The following is a 17,752-nucleotide window of genomic DNA, read 5'->3' on the forward strand; positions in this document are numbered from 1 at the left end:
ACATGCAGAGATCATCCGTTCACCTACTCTGTCTCACAAAGACACAGTGGTTGGAACCAAAAATCTCAAATTTGTACTCATCAGAACAAAGAATAGATTTCCACCAGTCTAATGTCCATTGCTCGTGTTTCTTGGTCCAAGCATTTTTATTGGGGTCCTTTAGTAGTGGTTTCTTTGCAGCAATTTGACCATGAAGGCCTGATTTACAGAGTCTCCTCTGAACAGTTGATGTTGAGATGTGTCTGTTACTTGAACTGAGGCTGGTAACTCTAATAAACTTATCCTCTGCAGCAGAGGTAACTCTGGGTCTTCCTTTTCTGTGGCGGTCCTCATGAGAGCCAGTTTCATCATAGCGCTTGATGGTTTTTGCGACTGCACTTGAAAAAACTTTCAAAGTTCTTCACATTTTCCACATTGACTGACCTGCATGTCTTTAAGTAATGATGGACTGTCATTACTCTTTGCTTATTTGAGCTGTTCTCGCCAATAATTATTTTTTGTTGTTTTGACTTTGTATCATTTCAAATCCAAAGTACTGGAGTACAATGACTATGTGTTTAAAGTGCAGACTTACCTATTTATTTTATTTTACAATATTTATTATTTGTGAATAATGATGTGTGAGAAAGTTGGAAACGCATAAATATCATACCCCCAAAAAATGCTAACCTCCCCTTTTATTGTAATGGTGAGAGGTTACCATGTCTGGGGTGGTATGATATTTGTGAGTCTAACTTTTTCATTATCCGTAATCATGGCAGCATCCACATTAATGTAGAAGTGTTAAGAAACATATTCTATTCTTATTTACAACAAAAGCAACTCCAAAATGACCCTATTTACTTTTCAATTCTATCAGGCAGAAAATTATCTGAAACACAACCATATATTCAGTTACATGTAATCTGACTACAAAAAAAGAAAACTTAGTAACATTACCAGCAAGAATATTGTAATCAGGTTAGATACTTTTGAAAAACTAGATGATTACTTCTTGGATTACTTTTAAATTAAGAAAGGATGTTTGCGGCAAAAATACATTGACACCTTTATGTTTTCTCAATGACATTCAATTCAGCATTGAAAAAAGGCACACCACAATTCCGAGACCACTATGATGACAGACCAAATGCGTTTGATGGATCCTTTTTTGTCTTCTTCTAATGCTCTTAAGGGGAAAGTAATCAAAAAGTAACTGCAAGTAATCAGATTACATTTCTGAGTTTGGATAAGCTAAAAGTTACGTAATGGATTACAATTGACAGGTAACTAGTAACTAATGGATTATATTTAGAAAGTAACCTACCCAACCCTGCCAGGAATGCATCTTATGGAGTGAGTAGGGGGGACTAGACTCAAGAGAAAGTGGGTTTGAAACTGAGCCAAACAGTAAGGATCAAGAGTACAAGAATGTGCTGTGTTACCTCACTGCTCCCATCCTAATCAATTCGGAGCCTGAGCATGTAATCAAGTTTTATCTAACCTTCCTTAATATCTTATAAAATATTGATTTAATTTTATCTTTAATCCTAGTAATCTTTTTGTGTACTTTCCCCTTACCTCCCCCTTATGAAAGCAATGCTTAGATCAGAGGGCAAAGTTGAGCTGATACCATATCACTTATACCCATTCAGATCTACATCTAGGGGCTGGTGCTAGGAGTGAGGGCTAGGAGTAGTTTCTGGACCAGGCCTACGTAATGCATGGGCAACTTCAGAGAGACTTGCTAGGTGCTGAAGCTCCCTCAAAAATGTTTAGCACACCCAAGATATAATGTATTACTAGATGCATGCTTAATAGATTGCAACCATAGATTGCAACCACCCCTACTCAATGACCAAGCCACCTCTTAATTCCAGTGGGTCACAAGATTACATACACTGAGTTGACTGTGCCTTTTAACAGCTTGGAAAATTACAGAAAATTATGTCATGGCTTTAGAAGCTTCTGATAGGCTAATTGACATCATTTGAGTCAATTGGAGGTGTACCTGTGGATGTATTTCAAGGCCTACCTTCAAACGCAGTGCCTCTTTGCTTGACATAATGGGAAAATCAAAAGAAATCAAGACCTCAGAAAAAACATTGCAGACATCCACAAGTCTGGTTCATTCTTGGGAGCAATTTCCAAATGCCTGAAGGTACCACGTTCATCTGTACAAACAATAGTACGCAAGTATAAACACCATGGGACCACGCAGCCGCCATACCGCTCAAGAAGGAGACGCGTTCTGTCTCCTAGAGATGAACGTACTTTGGTGCGAAAAGTACAAATCAATCCCAAAACAAAGGCAAAGGACCTTGTAAAGATGCTGGAGGAAAGAGGTACAAAAGTATCTATATCCACAGTTAAACGAGTTCAATATCGACATAACCTGAAAGGCCGCTCGGCAAGGAAGAAGCCACTGCTCCAAAACCACCATAAAAAAAGCCAGACTACGGTTTGCAACTGCACATGGGGACAAAGATCGTACTTTTTGGAGAAATGTTCTCTGGTCTGATGAAACAAAAATAGAACTGTTTGGTCATAATGACCATCGTTATGTTTGGAGGAAAAGGGGGTGGCTTGCAAGCTGAAGAACACCATCCCAACCGTGAAGGACGGGGGTGGCAGCATCATGTTGTGGGGGTGCTTTGCTGCAGGAGGGACTGGTGCACTTCACAAAATAGATGGCATCATGAGGCCATGCAAATTATGTGGATAGATTGAAGCAACATCTCAAGACATCAGTCAGGAAGTTAAAGCTTGGTCGCAAATGGGTCTTCCAAATGGACAATGACCCCAAGCATAGTTCCAAAGTTGTGGCAAAATGGCTTAAGGACAACAAAGTCAAGGTGTTGGAGTGGCCATTACAAAGCCCTGACTTCAATCCCATAGAAAATATGTGGCAGAACTGAAAAAGCATGTGCGAGCAAGGTGGCCTACTAACCTGACAGTTACACCAGCTCTGTCAGGAGGAATGGGCCAAAGTTCACCCAACTTATTGTGGGAAGCTTGTGGAAGGCTACCCGAAATGTTTGACCCGAGTTAAACAATTTAAAGGCAATGCTACCAAATACTAATTGAGTGTATGTAAACTTCTAACCCACTGGGAATGTGATGAAAGAAATAAAAGCTGAAAAAAATTATGATCCTAACTGACCTAAGACAGGGCATTTTTACTAGGATTAAATGTCAGGAATTGTGAAAAACTGAGTTAAAATGTATTTGGCTAAGGTGTATGTAAACTTCCGACTTCAAATGTATATCGCCCCAACTGTTGGGCGCTAGTCTCAGAAATCCCAGACCTAGGTATACCGGAACACTTTTAATGTGGAAGGCAACCGGTCTGCCAAGGGAGACTAGATGTTAGCTGTAAGACATACATGTAGAATAACATGTAGAAGTGAAAAGCAGTCATAAAGTAAACAGCCTTCATTTGGAAACCACAACCTGGAATCCCCACCACCATCAAGCATCCAGGAGCCAAGTCAATATCAGGGCTCATATTAGAAAAAAGGGATATAGTTTTAAAAATACATAAAAAAAAACTGTGTTTTTTGGTCACCATACAAAAGCGATTAAAATAAAATAATTTATCAATTACATTGCAGGTGAACATATTTGCCTATGACAAAAGTGATAGATATGGTGCTTGAATAGAATTGAAATATTAGGTGGTTATTTTAGTGGCTGACTGATGTGCTCTCTACAAATCTGATATCATTACAGGCGAGACGGTTCTTTCAAGGCATATCAATATTCTTGATTGATTACAATTGTAACACTTTCAGAGCACTCGTCTTGCATGATAAAAGATAGCTATGCTAAATAACGTACCATATATTTTAAGTGGCAAACACTGACAGTACTGAGAGCTCACAGTGCATGTAATAAATAAACCAATAAATACTGGACATATAGAAGCATCTGGACATGCACAATATGTAGTGTTTTAGGAGCTCAATGATAAGTAATGCATGATCGTGTTGAGACTGCTAGGAGAGTCATGTTTCATATGAGGCCTCAGGCCAACCATCATATCACACTGACAATGTTTTTTAATTTAATATATCAGCAGATCTTCCATTCGGGTAATCGTGACTGACAGTGAGTGCGAACAGATGGACACACCAACTTTCAGTGAGTGCGAAGAGGAAAAAGGAACAGATTGACACTGCACAGTAGCGGTCTGCAACTAATCACCAGGATACAAAACAATCATGGAACACCGAGGGGTTAAATAAGGGGTTAAAGAGAGGCAAAACAATGACAGGCGAGTTTTTGTTTCACTTAGCTAATCATAGGTTTCTGACAAGTCACATTATCTCTTTCGTCACGCGTCATCAAACAAAAACAGTTCCATTCCAGGTAACTCAACCACAACATTAGTGTTTTGAGAGAATGACAAGTTGAAAGCAATTAAGATAGCATCAAACAGCATGTTAATTACAGAAGGAGAGAAGGAAGACAGACGGAGAAACTCCAACAGAGAGATAGAGAGAAAGAAAGAAAACCGAGAACACGGTCAATGAGCTGAGCTGCAGTGGGAGAAATACAAAATTAAAAAGAGGAACTGTTCTGCACAATAACTGTGCTGTGAAATCCTCCCTCAAGAGAGAGGAAGCATCTTGTGTAAATGATTTTAAGAAAACACATGGCACAGCCTGAGGGAGAACATGGGAGGGAGAGGGGTGAGGAGGAGCATGTGTCACGATCCTCACGCCAAAACGGCCTGGTATTGTTGCAATCAGAGATGTTATGATATGTGAAGAGTGAAGACTAACAGCAGAAAACAATATATCTGTCTGGCGGTGGATCAGGTTGTATGTGCCTGGGGGGGTGGGGGTTGGACAGACATGAACTGAATATGAGACAAACAGCTCCATGGAAGCACTATGAGATAAGTGCTGTGCTATGAGGAGAAAAACACTGACGACGTGAAAAACAGGAAAGGGTGAGATCAATAAGTGAAAATAGTCAATGGGGTGAAATGTAGTGTAATATAATATGCTGGCGCAGCAGCTGTAGTAATGGGTTATTTGGAGATGCATACAACATACAGAGATCCTGTCTGCCTGAAGTGGGCCTTGTAGTGTCCATTACGTCATTTCCTTTCATTGTTCGTGATACAATCATTCCTATTTTAAAAACAATACCTGGCTACGCACAGAGTGAGTCACACACAAAGAAATCCAGTGATGAACAACTTATCTAGTAAACATATCAACATCAAAACAAACCAGCATAAATTAGGATATGATAAAAATGACATTCAGAAGAAGCAACACACAGGGTTATGCATCTGTAGTGGAGATTAAATAGACTATGACTAATCGCGTTGTGCTTTTCCTTTCTCGTGCTGTTCAGAGAACAAACAAAACACAATTTCCCTTTTTTAATTCTCGCAATGGTGTTAAAATTATGGGAAACAGCAGGTAGGGTAGCCCTTAAACATGATAAAAAAATTATAAAATGAGTTAAACCACACATGATGAAGAGTGGAGGGGTTTTGTTTCTTAAAACCAGCCGAGTTTGTGGCAGTGTCTGAAATGCCACCCTATTCACTACTATGGGCTTCTAACCTATGGGTCCTGGTCAAAAGTAGTGCACTATATACACTGAGTGTACAAAACATTATTATTTTTATTCTACCTTTTATTTAACTAGGCAAGTCAGTTAAAAACAAATTCTTATTTACAATGACAGCCTAGGAACAGTGGGCCTAGGAACTGCCTTGTTCAGGGGCAGAACGACAATTTTTTACCTTGTCAGCTCGGGGATTCGATCTTGCAACCTTTCGGTTACTAATCCAACACCCTAGGTTACCCGCCGCCCGATTAAGGACAACTTCCTAATATTGAGATCCACCCCTCCTTTTGTCTTAATACACACGGGAAACTGTTAAGCATGAAAAACCCAGCAGCGTTGCAGTTCTTGACACAAACCTACTACCATACGTCGTTCAAAGGCACTTAAATATTTTGTCTTGCCCATTCACCCTCAATTGTCTCAAGGCTTAAAAATTATTTGCCCCTCTCTCCTCCCATTCATTTAGACTGACTGAAGTGGATTTAATAAGTGACATCAATAAGGGAGCATAGCTTTCAACTTGATTCACCTGGCCAGTCTATGTCATGGAAAGAGCAGGTGTTCTTAATGTTTTGTATATGTTATTATAGGGTGCAATTTAGAACGTATCACACCTGTGATTCAGGAGCTGTTAATAGCTCTACAAAAATGTGTCCTGCGCTGCGGTAAATAACAACAAGGTTAATCACCACATAAAATGAAGTCAATCTCCTCCAGTCTCTTCAAGGCGGTTGCCCGTTTCTTCTCTATATCTTTAATCTCTTTTCTGGATTTGCACTTAGTCCTCAGCTGTTGTTCAGCCTGGCTGCCGTCCAGATGCTCTGATTGGCTGTCGCCACCACCTCGAAAGCTTTTTGCCGAGGAGGATTTCCGTGCATTCTTCTTATTCCCGGTACCCTCCCCAACCCTATCGCTGTCGGTGGCTCCACTCCCTTCCTCCTCCTTACCCAGCTTCTTTTCCTCCGCCTTGGCTAGCATAGCTGCGCCCTCTGCTGAAGCTGGGCTCAGCGGGGCAGACATGGCCGCCATCTTGCCGCGCACGGCGCCCAGGTGGCTGCGTACGTACTCCTCGTTGGGTGCCAGGGCCAGCGTTTCCTCCAGGCAGCGCTCCGCTCTCGGCAGGTCTCGCTCCTCGAAGTAGACCACACACAGGTTGTGTTTCCCTTGCACGTTGGTGGGGTCCATACGGAGGATCCTGTGGAAGCAGATCTTGGCACCCTGGATGCCCTTCTTGTGGTTCATCAGGATATCCCCCATGAGAATCAAACCTTTAACATAGTCTGGGTGGTGGTGCAGCAGCTCGTCTAATACAGGCAGGGCATCCACCTCCTGTCGAGGCTGCGAGTAGAGCAGGGCCAGGTTGAAGAGGGCGCTGCGGAAGCCCGTCTGTGGACGGATGGCCTCCCTCATCCAGCGCTCGGCTGCAGCATTCTCGTTGGCGTCCATGGCAAGCATCCCCAGGTTGAAGTAGCCGTTGGCATCGTCTGGAGGTCAGGTAAAGACGGTTGGACTCCGGACGGAACCTGTGTTCACCTGGAAAACACACACAGACAGAGAAAAATGCACACACACATGCACACACACACATAATGGTTAGGGCATAACAACAACAACAGTCATTGTTTATTTTGTTGGAGGTAGGTGTGATTTGTTAAAAAACGTGTTCTCATGGCACAATCACTATACTGGTTAGTGGGTAAAGGTGGGGCACGCACACTCAGCAAGTCACAGGTGCAGATTGTGTAGCAAAAACTGTACGATAGGAATGACATTCAATAAAATGTACACACAAGTTATACTGCCCAATGTTTCACCGTGACGTTTTATTACATCTATCGGTGCCTGCATCTGAAGAGTGTGCCAAGAGTTTTCAATTTTCTTTATTAACTTATTGTATGTGCCCTGTGCCTGTAAACTATGCTGGGTGTACGTGCAGCCGCGCACCGCCTCTGACCAACAACCCCGTAGGGTGCCAGCAAGAGTCCCTTGGCACTAAGTCAAAAACTCACACCTACAATTGAATCAACAGTTGGGCCTCTGTGAACAGAATGAGAGTAATACCAAAAGAGAGAAAGAGCACAAAGAATACAGGGAGCCAGAACAAAAACATTGGTGGTGAGTGACAGCATTATCAGAACACTGATATTAACAATAACACCAAGAGATCCTAAATTAATCTGTCATTTTACAGCTGCAGCGAACCGTGAGTGATCCGGGCAGAGCCAGGGGAGTGCCGAAACACACACACCTAGTGGGTAGGGTTAAGGTGCATTTATAAAAAAATATATAATAATTTTTTTGTCCAATTCCCAAATCTGAAATCCTTGTCGACCCAACCTGCTATCATGGTACATTTGCTCGCACCATGGGGGACAATTAATCACACTGGTATAACTTGTTAGTCTGCAAATGTGAGGAAAGTGTCGATGAGTCGCGCGCTGGGACTTTTGTTTAAATTCACCTTCAGGGTTAGGGAGCACTGTTCAGGCTCTTACAAAGAGGATACGTTACGCTGAAAACGAGCGTGGGTAAAGAGAGCGGCCCAGGAGGAGGGGAAGGGGGTGGAGGGAAAGTCAGCACCAGGAAGAGGAGGAGGAGAGGGGGGGAGGGGGGGAGGGAGGAGGCACCAAGGCAGCACCAGGACTGTGAACTTGGCCGTGAACTCACATGGCTGTCTGGTTAAACAACGACATACCTGAAGGGCTCCAGTTCCATTGAAACCAAGCCTCTTCAGTAGAATAATTAAAGACGTTAGGTTTGTTAAAATAGAGCCCTTGTACTCTAACACAATGGTAAATCTAACGGTATAGGTCCGGGGGTGTCAGAAATATTTTTTGATATTTTCACAGCCATTATTATGAGCTAAATAGCTGCCGGTGGCATGAAAGGCTTGGGTTTAAATCAATAAATAAGTTGTAGGTGTGACGAGGGCTTGGGCACTCACTGGTCCAACAAGGCGTCCCATAGCTTAATACTGCATGCGTTTGTCTTGAGTTCTGTAGGTTATTGATGGTCTTTGCGTTGTCATCAACTCCAATTCGGCTGGGGGCACGAAATATTCTCCTCCTAGTCCATTGTGGAATAAAACTACAGTTTATTAAATAGCATAGGCTAGTGCGTGACAGCTCAATATGTTTGGAGTTAACATTGTTGTAATTGGCTTCAATGAGTATAGGCCTTTACACATTGCACTTCTCCTCAAATAAAAATAGAAGGCTCCTGTAAACTGTATTGTATGTCTGAGGCATGTTCTCAATAAGCAAGACATAGCCTAGGCCTACTGTTGATATGGCGTTATAGACTGAATAGCCTACGTTTGGAGGACCGTGTCTTTGGTAACAGGACAAGAGGCGCTCTTTGGAAATAGGGATGGATACAAGCCTAATGGAGTATGCACTGCAGGTAGGCCTATGTGAATTGTGAATAATGCAAAAGCATGTCGGCAAAAGCCTCACGAGTAGACCATTTAGAAACTTTTTATGCATAGGCTACTTGGCTAATGCATGGCCAGGATAAGAAAGACACCAGACACATTGTTGTGGAACCAAGGGTAGCCTATTAAGGGCTTTGTTTTTTTAATCAAACAAAAAAGGAACCGAATTTAAATGTTTCTAAATAGGAGTGTCACTGGATTATCTCATCTCTCATTCTATGATGGGCATATAGCCTACATGGAGTTTTTTTAATGCACAACCAAAATAATACCCCTTCCACCTCAGCGCAAGCGAGCTCATATAAGAAAGGTGAACTACCAATCCTGACACTAGGGTTTGAAAATAGAAGAGAGACGGCTGTAACAGGTCGAAATTGCAACCGAGCGTGCGTTTGACAATTGCGCTGGCTTGACGCCGGCCAAAAAGAGAGCCCCTAATCTCTTATCTGTTCATGTTTATTAATGACAAGATGAGTCATTAATTGTTGATTGATAATCTACATTTCAAATGGGACTTCCTGATTAAATAAAGGTTAACTAAACAAAACAACTGCTACGTGCTCTGGTTGAGCCTGGGTCGTATTCAGTAGGAGCGAAACGGAAGCAAACGGGCCGATACAGGAAGTGTCATAACAAATGCTTATTTTTCGTTTTCATTATCATAACTCATTTTTATCTACATCAATTCTCTATTGTTGTTTGTTAAAGGGCCAATGCAGCCATTTTGATCTCAAAATCAAATCATTTCTGGGTAAAAATGGTGATTGTTTTCAAAAAGAAACAAAAATAGCCACTTAGAAAAGAGCAATTTCTCATGCAAGAATTTAGCTAGGACTGTCTGGGAGTGGTCTGAGTGGGGAGGGGGGGGAAATTGAAAACTAGCTGTTATTGGCAGAGAGGTTAGAACTCTCTTTCTTATTGGTCTAACTCATTTCTTACACTAAAATGGCATCATCATCATTTTCAGAATTTCACAGTAGTATTACGACCTCAGTGTGGAAATATCTATAAAACACAGGGAAATCATGTTTTTGACCCCACTGGGCCTTTAATGATAATCTGTTTCTCGCTTCCTTTCTCCTTTACGTACATACTATGATGTAGAGCAGAATGTATAGTGAATATTTTTTATTTTATTTTTATGAACCTTAATTTAACTAGGCAAGTCAGTCAAGAACAAATTCTTATTTACAATGACGGCCTACACCGGCCAAACCCGGACGATGCTGGGCCAATTGTGCGCCGCCCTAAGGGACTCCCAGCAACGGCCAGTTGTCATACAGCCTGGATTCAAAACAGGGTGTCTGTAGTGATGCCTCTAGCACTGAGATGCAGTGTCTTAGACCGCTGCGCCACTCGGGATCCCCAGCAGTCAGCTTGGTCAGCTGTGTTAGAGCAGTCAATAACTGGCTTTTGATGAACACTGTGACACTGTGACACTGTGATATGGTAGACTGTACAGTTGACAAGTAGTCTGACCAGACAAGTAGTCTGACCAGCCAACTGTGTTACAGAGCCGATTAATGGCTTTGATGAAGGATGTAAACAAAATACCTTATGTTGGTGTAGAATTAGGGCTGTTGCGGTGACCATATATATTACCACCACACCGGCAGTCATGAGAGTCGTCACAGTAATCTCCTTTTATGCACTCTGGACATGTGTTGTTAGTACCTAACTTGCTAACGACGTCAGGTCGCTAATGGCCTGACACTCAATGCTCTATTGTCCCTCTGACCACTCTGACATCAATGCAAATGCAATCGAAACTCACATCAAACACTCATCATCAAAACAGTATTATGCCTTTAAAACTCAGCGTTAGTCAAACATGTTTGACCTCAATGTGATGATCAATATGAAGAAAGAAGTTCAACAACAGGTTGAAACTGAGTGGAAAACGTGGTCATTGTGGATGTTGTTTGAAAGCCAAACAACAAAACGGACAGAGTTTTCTAAGATGATAATTTATTCAAAGCATTTAAGACGTTGCATGTAGAACAACCCTATGCATATTAGAGCTTATGTATACGCATAGGCCTATATATGAGCCCAAGCCCCCCTCCCCAAAACCTGAATTCAAATAATGATTGTGCCATTATACAATACATAGCCTAATAGCCTACCGCACGGCAGGCTATTACGCAAGGCATTAAAAAAAAAATGATTTACGTAATCGCCTTTGAGTGTGGACTGTTATGTATTGTTACTTTCTATCCACGAGTCTGGGAGAGAACGTATAGGCTTTGGCAATACAGGGCGGCTTACAGAGTTCGCCTACAATTATAGTGAATTTGTATTTTATTTTGAATAGCCTAGTATTAGGGCATTTAAAAAAAAAAAATAATAATAATAAGCTGACATTACATTTAGCTACATAATATCTCACCACTGTGCGTTTCCATCTCCCTCTCTCTCTCCTTCATCCATTTCTCAAGCGCGCAGAGATAGGGGCTGTCAACAGTTTAATTAAATATGTTTTGTCGTGAAAACATGATACTATCGATGTTCCCGAAAAGATTTCACTTGGTTTCCCAAATTAAGCATTGGGTAGCTGCAGGAACAGAGTTGAAGAGCCCATAGCATACAGAGTTTGGGCGGAAAATCACCTGTCGCGCAGCGAGTGGCTGCATACTCCTCTAACAGTGGTTGATGCGTGAAGTGGAACTATTCCTATAAGCCCAGACATTTCTATATGCAATCCCAGATGAAAGCAGAGTTTTGATGGTTTCCACCAAAAAGTGGAGGATCCCAGCTGCTACTATAGTTATTTCTATAAAACCGGAGTAGCCTAGCCAGCATGATTTAAACTGTGGGAAAGCGGTCTCCATTCACTATTTGAGTGCATAGGGATGATTCCCCTGCTCCTTTTCCTACCCGTTTGATAATGGAACATTTTCATTATTATTTTTTTTGTTGACATATGAGTAAAGATTAAATTGGGAATAGTCTGATGGTTGAAAATATGATCACTTGATTAGAGAACAGCGTGTGTCGCCTGAGGCAAGTAACAGAGCGCAAGCTTTTTTTGTGTGCTACTTTTCAAATAGTCAATAGCCTATAGTCGCATCATGCAGCTCATATATGTTTTGATTTCGAAGACATTCTAAGGTTTGTATCATTCACAACAAAATTTGCCAAATAACTATAAATCTAGCGTATAGGACCTGTTTCAAATGATAACGTTTACGCTCAACATAGCCACTTCATATTCACACTCGCTCCGGAATGGGAAAAATATCCTTTCCATTTTATTCAGCTAAGTTCAATAATATATTTTTTTACAATAAAATCATACAATATAAAATAATGGCATGGGACTCATAAGCATATCTTGTCTGATAAATGAAGTAAACTTAAGTCTATGGCATGACTCCTATTTGTTTTTTCTGTAATACATTTTCTTCATATCATGTTTGTTCAGACCTGCCAAAAATAAATTGATTTATTGTGATGGTGTATATTAAATGGATTTACTATACTTTTTTAAATGTAGATGTTCCAAAGGCGTGCATCAGCGGCTTGTAAGTGTGGAGGCCTGGAGATGCTAACCATGTTTATGTTCATTAACGGTCAATTACCATGAGACCGGCAGTCAATCGCATAACAATAACTGGCTGACAAAATGTCATGACCGCCGGAGTCCTAGAATGACTGCTTATGTAATTGATTCATTTAAGTCTAATTAGTCATTTACAACCTACGTAAGCAGTCAATTGACCCTTCGCTGAGATGAATTAATGTAATTGACTGCTTACGTATGTTGTAAATTAATTAATTCAACTTCTGATGAAGGAGTGGCTACTGACGTATATGGTATCCATTCAAATATCAGTAGGCTCAAGGTTGTAAGTAAACAGTTATGATATAAATTGTACATCATACCCTGATGGAGGTAGTAAATACACTAAATAGACTTCTGATGAAGGATGTTAAGAGAAAGTCAACAGCCTTGTTCAACATCATTATTCTGATATATGGTGTAAACTAACCACCTTGCCTACTGATGTAGGATGTTAGTAAAGGGGCCTTGCATGCTGATGTAGGCTTGCTTGAAGTCAGGCCTCATGCTGATGGCCTGTCTGTAGAGTTGGTCAGCCTACTCCAGGCGTGAGTCGTTGGTACGGATCAGGTTTGCCAGGTTAATCTACACGTTCAGGTGGTTGGGCGTCACCCTTCTTCCCTGGAATGATCTTGAAGGGCAACATAATAAACTAGTCCTTATCTGTCATTTGTTGACGATTGATCAGTAACTGATCCATGACGCTTATTCCACATGAAAGATATTAGATCACACTATATTATATGCTTGCAGTTGTTTTGGTTTGTTATTAACTTTGTTCTGACAGGTTAGGGGTACTGGACACTAGTTTGCTATTCCAGGTGAACTATAACGACCAGAGAACGTAGAGCAGGAGTTCTCAAAGTTGGGGTCTGTGGCCAGATCTAAAAATATATATATATTTTTTACATTACATTTTTTAAATGAACATTACTAACAGATTAAACACATTTTGGCTGAGGGATCCATGGAATACATTTAAAGGGTGTTAAATAATACAATGTAATACATGTATAAATATATGTCATTCATTCATTAAAGTGATAATTCAGAATTTTGGCAATGAGGCCATTTATCTTCCTTCATACTGGACACGGACATACAAATGGTATTGACGTGTTCATCTGACTCTGGGGAAATAGATAAAGGGCCTCATTGCCAAAATCCCAAAGTATCCCTTTAAAGGAGGTATATGTCATATTTTTGCATTGTAATTTCAGACAATGTCCTTAATATATCTGCACTAATAGTGTAATGACGTTTCACAATATGTTATCCCACCCAAAGAATATTGGGCACACACAAAAATGCACTTGAATGGTGCAGCCTTCTTATATTGTCAACAAAAGGCATCTCTTGTTGTCAAATTGACTGGGGCAAGCGTCAAACATGTAGAAATTGCCCCAGTCAATTTGACAACAAAAGATGTTCCTTCCCAGGGCCCAATACTTGGTTTGTCCGGCCATGCACTGCCAGTCATAGTAAAACTCATTGTATGCTATTTCTATCTCACTCGAGTTGTGGGGTCCTTGATTAACTTGCCATCACAAAAGGGGGTCCCCCGGCCCCAAAAGGTTTGAGAACCCATGACGTAGAGAATGTAGTGAGCTTATGGTACATTTTTAACTCTGTTACACTCACCCCACAGAGATCCAAGCCGTCAAGCTGAGCACAACTGCGCATCCGGGTCATGGCACCACTGTTACCCAGGTCAGTGTGCTGCTAACAGCTTAGCTTCCTCCACTGTCCCGACTGCCCGATCCTGGGCTCGAACCAGTGATCCTCTGCTTCGCAACGCACGTGACCTCCCTCCTTGATAACGTTCTAACTTGTTGAGCCACCCAAATGGTACCAATTGGATGGCTCCACCCTTAACTTTTCAAGCTAGCTGTGGTGTGAGCTTACGGTACATTCTTCACTGTTACACTAACATCACTTTTCATGAGATTTAGGATCTTAATTTGAGAGATAGCATAGCAGGAAATGCAAACTTGTAGTGTATTCAAGGCTTAAAAAGGTTTCTAAAGTTTGTAATTTCCACTTTAAAATGTCAGACTTGATTTGCACTAAAGAAAAATGTCCATTAATTATAATCCACATAATTATTCACATTTCCTGTTGCTGCAGAATTATATTCCTGCTGTAGCAAACTGGCTCAAATTAAGATCCTACATCTGTACAGACGTTTCGGCATGGCCTTAAAATTACAAAGCAATCAACAGAAGAGACAACACGTTACTTTCTTGGAGGCCTAATAATGACTGAGCAGGAAAACTAGCATATCAATCTAATTTCAAAGCCACCGACAGCCTCTGATGTGGGCAATATGCTTCTGGCATGGCCAACATGAGAGTGGGATTTTTTCACAGTGGGATTTTCTTGGAAGAAAAAGATCAAATGTGTATATATAATCCCACAGGCATACACATACAGCCAGAGGGAAAGAATATCTGTTTCTTTAATGTTTTCTAAACCAATTTATCGAATCAGAGTTTACGCAGTTTTTCAAATAAATTATGAGAACATGAGACTGAGGCAGGGACTTCCTCCATCGACAGGCTCACAGAACCGTATAAAACACGTACTAAAGCACCATGTTGTCTGTTTCATGCCATGGGGTTGTCAGTCATTGGATTCCTGGACATAAGCGGAAATCTGGATATAGAGTTAACTCGTTTGGAAAACCAGTGAATAAAAGAGGCATGATCAAAATAAGTGTAGTGTATCAAAGCGATTATCATTGGGCCCCACGCGGAAATCCTGTTCAGTCCTTTCAGCATCGGTCGTCGATACATGATGGCCATAGCCGCTTGCATGCTTCAGCTGAAAAATCTCTTTAAAAGCTCAGACAAGGCCTCGCCTGTTCCGTTTCGTGATGATAAAATTGAAGAAATCAGCCCCGCTGCTTATTCAATAAATCGTCATTTGTTTCAAAGCTGACCCCTCGCATGGGAAGTACAGTCAGGCCCTTCAAATTATTATTATCAAATAGGCTATAGTCCAGAAGTTGTTTTTCTTGGAAGTTTGGGGTGGATGAATTGAGGGAACTGTCACCCATAAATGACAAAGAAACACCACATCAACGCTTACCTACAATAATGACCAAAGGATTTTCACATGCCAGTCATGTTTGTAGGGATTTCAAATGGTATTTCATTATGTTTTTAACAAGGAGATTGGATCACAGAACTCGGTTTGTATTTTATGAACAATAGAATAGTGAGAACTGGGCAGTTACAGAGAGAGACCGACAGTAGAGATGTAGTCTAGAGTCTGCAGCGTAACCACTAGGCCAGGCTGAGGCACTTCCATTTCCTTGATTCCTGAGATAAACCAACTTTGAGGGATTGGGGTAGGAAATCAGGCTGGCCTCCCACTGACCTCTAAAAACCTAACCTCATCAGAACTGAGGCGACGGAGCTGTATTTCTAAGCATTAGACAGCTGAGCATCACCTCAGACTATTAAATGATCAATTAATGCCAAAGGTTTTTACAAAGACAAGTCTTCAGGAGACCTTTAACATTTAAATGATGATAAATGATCTGTCAAGAGTGAAGAAGTGCCCCTTTAGTTGACGTAATTCCTGAGAGATTATGGTAATTGAAGCTGCACTTAATTTTGTAGAATATTGGCCTGTTGGAAACTACAACTCCCTACTTACATTGCACAGTTCGGGCATGATCTGATTTATCTCTAGAGAAACTGCGCATCGAGACCACAAAAAGTGAGGGGAAAAAACGACATTTTGGTTTGGGTAAGAAGTCAGATAAGAGGCATGGCCTTTATTGACCTCGATCATCATAATCTCTTCATCATAACAGACTAGAGGTGAATGAGTTGCACTGATGAGCATTAGACAGCTAAGCATGATTTAATGACTATAAAATATTTAAATTCATGCCAAAGAATGGCGCTGGAATGTATAATGTCTGTTTTAAGGGCTCCTGGCCCATTCTGCTATTTTGTACCCCCCGCTAATCTTAACTTTTTTTTGTACATAATGTTTCCACCATCGTTTCCTATGACCGAAAAGAGCTTCTGGACATCAGAACAGCGATCACTAACCTTAATTTGGATGAAGATTTCTACTTCAATGAGTCAGCCGCAGAGGACATACTGCTCACCCGGACCAGGCACTAATCCCCGACACTCAGAAGAGAAAGATGGCGATATAGAGGCCGATGTGCGGGTACCCTGATAAAACTACAGCGGAGAGTAAATAATCCGCCTCTACCCAATGCACATTCACTGGAGAATAGTGCTGAGCGATTAACCAAAATGTCGGTTAGTTATGCCCAAGAGGGTGGTGTGTGTCCTTGTTAACAACAGCTGGTGCGCAACCTCTAATATTAAGGAAGCCTCAAGGTTCTGCTCGCCTGATGATAAACTGTAGATCAGGGGTACTCAACTCTTACTCTACGAGGTCCGGAGCCTGTATGTTCTCTGTTCTACCTGATAATTAATTCCACACACCTCGTGACACAGGTCTAAATCAGTCCCTGATTAGAGATGAACAATGAAAAAATGTAGTTGAGTTTGAGGGCTGTATATCACACTATTTACCGAAATAGTTTATCTATATTTACCACTACAAACCTATGCTGGCACTAAGACCGCACTCAACAAGCTGTGTAAGGCCATAAGCAAACAAGAAAAGGCTCACCCAGAGGCAGAAGAAATCTGTCTTACCTCATTTCTACCAGCATGTCACCTGTGCAACGAGAGGCGAAAAAACTATACACCACCTTTACTCCACACACAGAGACGTATACAAAGCTCTCCCTCGCTCTCCATTTGGCAAATCTGACCATAACTCTATCCTCCTGATTCCTACTTACAAGAGAAAAAATTCTAACAGGAAGTACCTGTGACGCGTTCAATACGGAAATGTTCTGATAAAGCGGATGCTAAGCTACAGGAATGTTTCGCTAGCACAGACTGGGATATGTTCTGGGATTCATCAGATGGCATTGAGGAGTTCACCACATCAGTCACTGGCTTCATTAATAAGTGCAGACGACGACGCCCCCACAGTGACTGTACGTACATATCCTAAGTAGAAGCCATGGATTACAAGCAACATCCGCACTGAGTTCAAGGCTAGAGATGCCGCTTTCAAGGAGCGGGACTCTAACCCGGACGCTTATAATAAATCCCGCTATGCCCTTCGACGAACCATCAAAC

General features: G+C 41.4%; 1 pseudogene; it reads right to left on the bottom strand.

Moving 5' to 3' along the window:
• Positions 1–4,032: 4,032 nt before the first annotated feature.
• LOC139539342 (protein O-mannosyl-transferase TMTC3-like) overlaps positions 4,033–17,752 on the bottom strand; it is a 71,651-nt pseudogene continuing 57,931 nt past the window's right edge.

The sequence above is a fragment of the Salvelinus alpinus genome, chromosome 15, assembly GCF_045679555.1.
Source record: "Salvelinus alpinus chromosome 15, SLU_Salpinus.1, whole genome shotgun sequence".
In the NCBI taxonomy this organism is placed as follows: Eukaryota; Metazoa; Chordata; class Actinopteri; order Salmoniformes; family Salmonidae; genus Salvelinus; species Salvelinus alpinus.